This window comes from Psittacula echo (genome assembly GCF_963264785.1).
Source record: "Psittacula echo genome assembly, chromosome: 2".
In the NCBI taxonomy this organism is placed as follows: Eukaryota; Metazoa; Chordata; class Aves; order Psittaciformes; family Psittacidae; genus Psittacula; species Psittacula echo.
In genome coordinates, this window is record NC_137737.1 from 68,912,184 (window position 1) to 68,922,556 (window position 10,373).

Consider the following 10,373-nt stretch of genomic DNA (forward strand, 5'->3'; position numbering starts at 1 on the left):
TTACTGGTGAATGCTGTCCTAGGGAGCACAGAGTTGTACAGAGTGCTTCAAAACACTGCTTCTTCCTAATTTGATTGTTACAGTGAATTATAGCCATGAGTGAACAACACTCCCCCACCTCACACCTCCTTAACATAAACTGCCAAGAACACAGCTAACTATAAGACCAACGGGAGCTTCCTGTCCTCTGTGCACTCTATAGATCGAGTTCAGCATCTTCCCACCTGCTCACTGGGTCAGCTAGCTGCAAGATCATTTCTTCCCCTGTGCCATGGTCTTAATATGAGACCTCCATTCAGGTGGAAGGAAAATGGGGAAAGGAAGAAAACCAGACGCAGGTGCCAACATTTCTGCAGGAGTCAGGATTTCCCTGGGGGAGTGTCAGGGCAGAGACCACACATAGATTTTCCAGAGCACCAAAGGTTGATATTGTCCAGGGCACTTAGGTGCATTTGAAACTGTCTGCTCAGATGCTTTTAAAAACATTTTAGACACTGTGTAACCTGCTACACAGCTAGGAAAACCTTTAAGAACTTTAAATATATATATGAAAGATACATATATATATATGCACGTACATATATATGCAGAAAACAAGAGATAGGCTAGCTCATCATAACAATGAAATGGAAGATTTTAACTTTTCCTCAGTGTGCTTCATTGTGGTTTTGTTTGGATGTTCTTGCACAGACATTGCTGCAACACCCTTGCAGCTATCCAGACTAAACATGATCCTTTGGCATTACTAGCCTGTAGGGAAAGAAGGCTGCATGCTTGCTGCCACTTCTTCATCCTGGTGCCTCGATTCTCTGGAATAGTTTGTATTTAAAAACCTGAATACATGCAAATGATCTTGTTTTCTTGTTGATCATGTAACTTATTTGTTTGCTATGAACCATGCTAGTAAAGCAAACTTCCACACCTAAGGGAAAACAGCCTCCTTAGGTCCATATATATGTGTGTGCATATATGTGTATGTGTGTATATATGTGTATCTTTTATATATATATTTAAGTTCTTAAAAGTTTTCCTAGCTAGCAACAGACAGTTTCCAAGGCATCTAAATGCCTTGGACAATATCCATACATGCAAATGATTGCTGTGGAAAACAAAGCTCTCAAAATCTTTGAGGTTTTGTGGTTTGGGGTTTTTTACTAGTTCTACCTTGTGCTGCTCTTTGTGAGATAAGATCAATGCCTTGGATCAGAGGCAGACATTGCACATGCACACATAAGAAAAGAAAACAAAAAAAGAGGAAATAAAGAAAATATCAGTGGAATAAAGAATCAGAGTAAGAACTCACATGAGCCACTTCAACAGAAAAACTCTCAGTGTTAATTTTGCGGACTCATCTGAAGTTTAGATGCAAGGAGAAACCAAATCGAGATGTAAATCTGAACATATTATGGCAAGCATCTGTGAGAGAGCAGCAAGGCCCAGGAGACCTTGTGATGCCCGTGGCTTCTCCTGCTGTGGATTGTATTGAACCTCAGCATATTTTGGGTGCAAAAACAGAGTTACTGGACAAAATGATGATAGCAGATCAAATTTACCACGCTACTTGACAGAGGCTGTGTAAAAGGGGTCTGTGCTGGTAGAAATAAAACTGTTGATGACTGATGCTTGTGGTGCCGCTCCTTTCTGTTGTTCCCTGGACCTGCATTGTAGCAATTCTTGTTATAACATGAGAGGAGCATGTTTCTCTACATTCTGTCATCATTACAGGTGTGGCTCCTGTAGTGGAAACACACTCCCCAGTAGGACTGGCGGTTGAAATGGCTTCACTGTGGATAAATAGGAACAGACTTTTCCATACCACAAAGATAGCATCTTAGGAATAAAGTTCATACTCGGTAAACTTCTGGTCTTAATAAATAAAGATAATTGGTTTCAGCTAATTTGTTAGCTAACTTGAAAAACAAGATGCACAGGCTTTGAGCATCAGTTTTTAGTTCTTGTTTGGCCTCAGTCAGTAGTGACAAACATCATGCATTTCATGTCAATATGGGGTCACTTGGCATTTTCTATTCTATTGTTAGGACTAAACTATCTGTATCATGACATTCTTTTTTGTGACCCTCACATGCAAAGCTGTCAGTCTGCACCAGCATTAATGTTAAAATCACAGCAAAGCTACTGCAAGCAAACCATTTCTCCTCAGTGTAGTTTTTCTGGTTAGGAAGTGCAGCCCACTGTTAGGAAGAACAGCCCACTGTTCTGTGCCTAAGAGAAGGATGTCCTCATCCCTCGCGCCTCCTCACAACAAGATGGAACTTCTTTGATCTTGTGCTGATCTGGGATGTCATGCAATGCACACAGTCTCCCTAAAACTCTTCTCTCAGAGCAGCCCTGTCTAGCAGCAATCTTCTCTAACACATGCCTTACTCACATGCCCTGCCTGAGCTGGAAGGTATATATGCGCTCGCAGCCCAGAAAGCCAACCGTATCCTGGGCTGCATCAAGAGGAGCGTGACCAGCAGGTCGAAGGAGGTGATCCTGCCCCTCTACTCTGCTCTCGTGAGACCTCACTTGGAGTATTGTGTGCAGTTCTGGTGTCCTCAACATCAAAAGGACATGGAACTGTTGGAACAAGTCCAGAGGAGGGCCACGAGGATGATCAGGGGACTGGAGCACCTCCCGTATGAAGAGAGGCTGAGAAAGTTGGGGCTGTTCAGCCTGGAGAAGAGAAGGCTGCGTGGAGACCTCAGAGCAGCCTTCCAGTATCTGAAGGGGGCCTATAGGGATGCTGAGGAGGGACTCTTCATCAGGGACTGTAGTGATAGGACAAGGAATAACAGGTTCAAACTTAAACAGGGGAAGTTTAGATTGGATATAAGGAGGAAGTTCTTTACTGTTAAGGGTGGTGAGGCAATAGAATGGGCTGCCCAGGGAAGCTGTGAATGCTCCATCCCTGGCAGTGTTCAAGGCCAGGTTGGACAGAGTCTTGGGTGGCATGGTTTAGTGTGAGATGTCCCTGCCCATGGCAAAGGGGTTGGAACTAGATGATCTTAAGCTCCTTTCCAACCCTAACTGTTCTGTGATTCTATGATTCTATGCACTGTGTAACAGAGAGAAAGAGAAAGCAGAGTCTGAACACAGGAGCAGTTAAAGTTTATTCCTACCTCTTCTCCTCTGCCCCTGCTTTTTCCTGTTCAGAGCAACTGCTGCTATTCCTGCACTTCCCAGCCAGCCACAATCTGACTATTCAAAGAGAAGAAAATACAAGCCTACCTTAAGCAGTAGTTCCCACACAGACACGCTGACATTGGACAGTCACAAGGCAGCAGCACTGGCAGGAAATGGGAGGAGAGATGAAATGACATATGAAGGCAAATGCTAGATCAGCTCACATGGTCCAGTATAATCATCCAGTAATCTAAGCGTATGCAGTCAGTGAGCACATCTGTTTGCAAAACAGCAAGGGCCAGACAATGCAGCATCTCATCTGCTTTTGTCTTGTGATGCTCTCAAGCTCCAGATGCAGAGCTTCTTATGCTGCAGGAACTTCACTGCTTGTCTGAATTTGTGGTAGTCTTTTAGTTATAAAGTTTTCAGGAATAGAAACACTGCCTAGTCTCTAGCAGAGCTCATTTTACAAGTCAGATATGCTACTGATACTAAGCAGAGCATTCTACTACTCCCTTCTCCAATTAATTTCCAACAGGGACACGTACTCACCTCTGTGCAAACTACTCCTCACCAGCTGCTCAGGAGCAACAGCACGGCATTCTCTTCCCAGCTCATTTATCCTCCTGCACAGAAAAAGCAAGACATAATTAAATATGTCCTAATACAGGACAGGCAGGCTGTGGTGGCAAAGCTGGTTTTCTTCTGTTAAATATGTCTGGATTTTGTAGATGACACTGATGTAGTCAAGGCACTGGGAGAAATCTGTTTTCTTATTACAGATTAATGTACAGTAAAGTACAAATGTACATGTGCAGCTATTATTTGCACTGGAGAGGTGTCCAAAGGTAGCTTACACTGGATTTTGCAAAGATATGGGTACTTGCCAACTTTACGAACATGAACCCAAGGTGTTCCCCTCCATTGCTGAAGTGTGGCAGCTGATGTCAGACCCATAGTGAGATGCCAGGGCAGCGTCCCTGTAGCCTGGTTGCTCCCTGTGCGATCAAGGGCAGAAGTAACCTGCTCTGCCAAGCAGAGCTTACCACAGCCTTGCCTGCTGGTACAGGTGACTGGCTCTTCCAGAGAGTGGCTCTATGGATCACTCCTTTTACTTCTAATGGCTCTGCTAATCATTTAGCGTTATCGTGCTCTTTATTCTGGCAATATAACGTGCTGCTAGGTATGAAATGAGAGGAGAGTCATAGGGATATCAGGAACATCCACTGTCAGGAATAACTGAAATATACGCATGGTTATTTTGTCATAAAGAAAAAAAAATCGGCAGAAAGTCTTTAAATATGTAAAAAAAGGAAAGCCAGAACAAATCCTGGTGCAAATAGGAAGGGAGTAGCTGATTCTCCCTGTTCTCTGTGTGTAGGACAAGAACTAATCATCTTAGATAGCATCAGAAGAGGTGAAGATCAGACGTGAGGGAAGCTTTGTAGTGATAAACAGTTAAATGTGGATTAGATTGTCTGGAGAGGTTGGAATTTTCCTACTAATGGTTTTCAGAAGCAGGTTAGGTGTAGCTTTTTCAGCAGTTTTGCAGGTCATACTGGTCTGGACCTGATAATTTTCTAGGTCTTTTCCAGCTTTCTTTCCTATGATTGTCTGTATTATGGTATCACCTAGCTTGGCTGCAGCTGGGTTGGGGATCTTATTACATTTAGGAACTGTAACAAAAGTATTTTGCCATCATTTAGAAATATGCTTATCTCTGCTAATGACCATTAGCATTGCAATTTGGGTAGGCTCAGGATAGTCCCGGACCACTCTAGAAGGAAAAACATTTGTATACTTTGATGATTCATCCTAAGCATAAAGAAAAATCATTTAATAAATAATAAATTTGTAACTGTTTACCTATTGACAGGCATTTCACTTCTCATGTCTTTTCACGTCATAAGGCAAATTACCTTGATGCCTGTGACATCTCTTTGCTTAGTTTTCTTTCAGTGGATTATCAGTATCCTCTTTCAGAGGGCTGTGGTACGTATACCTCCTTTGTCCTTAATATCTTCCTACCTGGGACAGGCTTACTAGGTTTAGGTAGAACCAAGCCTGGACTTCGAAAATGTCTTTTTTCCACACCACCAAGTTGTAAGCAAGGGTTAGGTGCCACCTGGTTTGTGGGGCTCCAGAGTCTCCCAAAGGGCTTTTAGGATTGAAAATATGCCCATCGCACTGCACTCCAGGTCTGCTTGGGAGATAATGTTAGACATCCGTGACTGTTAAAGCCTGCCAGGTTCTTAGTGAGTAATGACAGACATAACTGGCAGACATAATGTGTAACAAGTGACAAATGCTGGCTGTCAAGCTGGGAAAGAAATTGGTCAGTGCCATGCAGCTGCAGATTTCTTCCCACGAGCAGAAATGCCATGTTTTGTAGCCCAAAGAATGATGTTTTTCTTAAGGTTTGGACTTTCAGCTTCTGTTGCCTCATTTTCCCTTTGGAGCCAAGGTGTCCTTTTTGTATAACCAGCAGTCTAGACAAAGCAATCTGTGTTGATGAGCCATCTGCCTCACACTGCATAAGCCCAAAACTTGCGCTTAAAATTGCCACTGTCTGACCATGAAGATAGTACATTTTTGTACATTTTTTTCCTTTTTTTGCTCATGTAGACACCCAAAACAGTTCTCAGTAAAAGCCTTGCACTCCACTCCCAGGTATTTCAAATTGCCAAGCACCTACCTGTTTGCTCTTGCTTCGGGTGGAGGCTCATGCTTATGTTTTGGTCCCTTGTTCTACTGCTTATGCAAAAACATTTTATGGCTCTCTTACGGGAAGGGCAGTGGCTGCAATCACCCCTTGCCATAGAGTCAGAGACAGACCCTGATGGCATTACTGAAGCTGGAGCAATCTATTCTCCCCATATTGAGTCACTGAAAGGTTGTAAAGAGGATAGAAAACTACTGTCTTGCACAACATTGCATTCCTCTGCTCCTGCAGCCAGCCTCATCTTGTCTGGTACCTTCCTGCTAAACTGCCTATCCCAGGCCAGGTTTTTCTTATTGGGTTCCTCAGTTACCATACATACCTTGGCAGCTGGTACCCTGGCGTGGGTTTTCTGTCTTGTGACAGGTTGTTCCACAGTGCTTTCAGGCACCTTTCTTTTGCAGTGTACCTGGATCCTGCCTTGAACTGCAATTCCACTCTGAAGCCTCAAAATTCAAGCGCCTGTTTCTTCCAGTTTGGCTCAGTTTCTGTCTTTGGGGACTACTCACAGATTCTTGCCTGTTGTTCACAATGATGATGCTCCTTGGCCTGAACCCCAAGCCTATATTTAGGTTAGATTTTGCTGTACTCCTTTCCATTTGCAAAGAGGCCTCTTTTCCCTGCATCTACAGCAAGCACTTTACTCCTAAACCTCTACTTGCTCAGTGCTGTGTAAGCTGTGTTCAAGTAACTAGGCAAGTTCATGGGACAGGACTATTATTGGATATACAATAATTGTGTCCATCTCACAAGCCTCCATCAGGATAGCTGGAGGCTAGAAGGGTGTAAGGAAAAGTGCCACATTTGCTTGCCCTGCTCCTTTGCTCTTCCATAGATCTTAGCACCCGCAAGGGACCCAACACTGGGCTGGGATGTTACCAGCCTCCTAAGTTCCTGCTCCCTCTCAGAGGTGCATAGACACCTGCTTTTCTCACTCTCAGATCCTTTTCATATACATGCCTATAGCTTAAGACAGCTGCAACCACTGCTCGGCTCTAGGCTGTTGAATGTCAGTGGATACTAAGGTTTCTCCAAGTCAGGTCTTGCTCAGGACATTACTTCCAGTCAGTGTCTTGGACAGTGCCTTCTATTGTTTCAGTGATGACTAAACAGCATGGGAGCTCAAGTTGCTCCTGGCAGTTAGCCTGAACAGACCACAGAGAGGCACATTGCACACTCTGAGGTTTCTCATGTATCCAGTTTGCTATGTCCAGCATGAGGCCACCATGTTCTGTAATCAGTGCAGCAGTTCTTGCATGACTTGGCTGTTCTGTCAGAAAATAGTGGCTGAATTCATGTTCCTCTATTCAGACAGTCCCATCTCAAAAATTTCAGCCAGGCCATCTCATAGTGGAAGTGAGACTTTTTCCAGGGGCATTAGCTGTGGGATCTCCAGAGTTATAGCCACATTAATCATGAATTCCCTGAGAAACTGCCCTACCCCATTAAATACACTGGCATATTTTTTAATAAGGTCACCTGCCTTGTGTCGGCTGAGATGGAGTAATTCCCACTTTCATTACCAGTTTGATCAATTTAATATCCAGCCTGCTCAGGGACTGAGCTTTAGTGATGCTGCTGTGTGTACAGCATGAAATTTGTGGTGTTTTACATCCTATTTGATTGGGTCTAAAAGCACACCATCTGCCAATGTCCCTCTGCTTTCCTTTTCCCTTGTAAATGTGGGTTCTTGCTCTCTTCCTTACACCCATTCTGCAGTTGCCACACCCATGTGGAAAACTACCTACCCCGGTCGGAAGCTGTGGCTGAAGCCTTTACAGGTTGTCAGTTTCTGCTGGGTCCTGACTGCTTCCACAGGGACACCAGGAGAGTGGCCCTCTTCCTATTGGCTGCATGGTCTTAAGTATCAGTATTCCACCCTAGTTTCACCTGCATAGATGCTGGGATTATGTATCAGTTCATTGTGGCAAAACTTGCTGGCCACCATGCTATCCCTAAGCTGCCAGTCCTTGGCATTCACCAGCCAGCACCTGTGGCGACAGTCTCCACTGTGGCAGCTGGATCTGCTTCACAGTGCAGGGTCAGCAGCCGTACTGGGGTTTGCAGAGTAACCTATGTGCTATCCTGACTACCAGCTTTGGCAAAAAGAAAACAGTCCTTTTTCTCTCTTATGCAACCACTTAAGCCCAAGCAGTTGTTTTGGGGTTCGTGGTTTTTATTCATGACATTAGTAGTGGAAAATGATTGTCATTGCCTCCTTTGGCTTGGGCTTTGGTCCTTTGCAACCCAGATGATTGAGCGAATTTCCCTTTGGGCAAGAAGAAATGGCAGCATGGCCAAGCCATGAATAGCGGGTGGGCAATACATACATTGCAAAGCCCAAACCATATTGATGTAAATATTGCAAGTTTTCTTGGGGAAAGAATGACCCTATATTTTTACAGATTATTTTACCTGTAGTCTTATGCACTGGTTGCTTAATGTTTGAGGTTTGGAGGAGCATCTTGGCCAGCAGCATCTCAGAAAAAAGGAAACTCAATGGCCAGGTGACTGCATTACAGCGACCATCCGAGTAATATACTCAAATCTGCAATCTACAGAACAATGATAAAATAAAATTCTGCCTGCTAAAGCACAGAGAATTTTCAGAACCCTAAATCCAAACACAGGCAGGATTTAGGGTTCACTGACACCCATTCTCTGAAGTGGGCTGGGTACCCTTCAGTTAGCACATCGTCCCCTAGATATGTTAAATAAATGTTCGCTGCCTTCTCCGCAACATCCTGGCTGACAGCAAGAGGGTAATACACAGTGGTGTTGCACGCTATCAATAAATTATATATTACACCCAACCATTAGGTTGCTGCTCAAGTTTGGGCCAACCTGCCCAGCCGGGTATCGCGATTAAACCCATCAAGAGAGTCCCCGCTCCTACACGCGAGCCTCTCCGCTGTCATTTGTCCCCTGTGCCGCTGGATGGCAATGCCGGCTAAAGTATCGCCGAGGTTTCGCGGCCGGTACAGAGACCAGGCGGAGGAGGAGGAGGAAGACTAGAAGAAGCCTTCTTCCTGCCGTCATGCCGAGTCGGTAGGAAACACGTCCCTCTGAGACACCGCCTCCTTTGCTGTTATTTCCAACCTGACAGAAAATGCACGACTCACGGTGTGGGTGATTTCTTAGGACCCTCACATTTGGAGAACTTGAATCGTGGAAAACTAGTATTTGGCGTCAAGGTTCTAAGCGTAGGAAGGGGTTGCAGGCAGGAGTGATTAACAGTCACGCATTGGCATGGCTTGCTAGAAATTGCCCAATTTTTATACTTAAAAACTGTACTTAGACTTTGTAAAAACGACTTTGTAAGCATGGCATGGCTAGGCTCAATGACTATTCAGTGAACTCATTTGAATGTGCATAGACAGGGCTTGCTTGAACTGCTGCATCAAAGGGAAATGCTGAAATGAGTCATTTCTGAATCACGGCTTATTTTCTGTTGTTAGCTCATCTGGAATCCCATGGTGATCAAACGGCCTTTTACAATGTGTTAATACATCGCTACTCCATGTGTTTAGCAACAGCTCAGTTCCAATAAATTGTAGGTACTCACCCATTATAAAGAGGTAGTGTTTTCTGCTGTGTGTAAACTGGCTGGGGCAAACGTGGAGATGAAAGCACATGTGAAATTTCATGCCCCTCCAAACACTGTTTTCCATGCTGCTTCCACTCTGATTTCATACATGTTTTCTGTCTCCTTGCTTGCAGGGCACAGTCCAGACAGAAGAGATTGCCTGCAGGAGAGAGTGCTCTGGTCCTCCAGGAAGGGGTGCAAGCAGCCTGACAGCAGCAGCCGTTTCCAGGCACAGGAACAGAAGGAAGGCAGGAAAAAACCACCCTCAACAGCAGTTTAAGGTATGGCCCTGGTTTCCAAATTGGTGGCCATCCCTATCCTACACCTTCAGCTCCATGGGCTGGAGAGCTTGGGCCAGACGGATCAGATTCAAGAGCTGATCTGCTTAAATTTGGAGGGGAAGGTAACCCCCCTTTTCTTTTTTTTTTTTTTTTTTCTGTATGAGCTGAATCAGTGGAGCAGGTCTGCAAAAAGTTGACAGGAGGCTGAGGTAGAGGGTGTGAATCCCTTAAGGCTGCTATTGTCATTGAACTGTTTGTGGTGTGAAACTACAGCCTGAGGTGCTGAGCTTCTCCCCAGAGCGACTGAGGCTCAGGAACCAATTCCCTTCTGCCAGCTCTTTTATAGGAGTGCACGGCTGGAGATGGAAACATCTTCAACTAGCACAGCAAGCTTCACTACAACCCGTCTGTCAGTGCCGTAAGCCCTGTCTGCTTCTATATGAGTTACATGGCCGTAAAGTCCAAAAACTCTCTGCCATCAGTTACTTAGGCTTCTTCTGTCACACATAATTGTAGCTCAAAGGTCCTGAATAATTACATTCATATTGGGCCTTATCCAGCCCCCAATAATAATCTTAATAATGCTGCTCTTAACCAGCCACATGAATCCCTTTCAATCCCCAACGCAGGCTCAGTCATGCTGTAATTCAGCAGAGGAGGC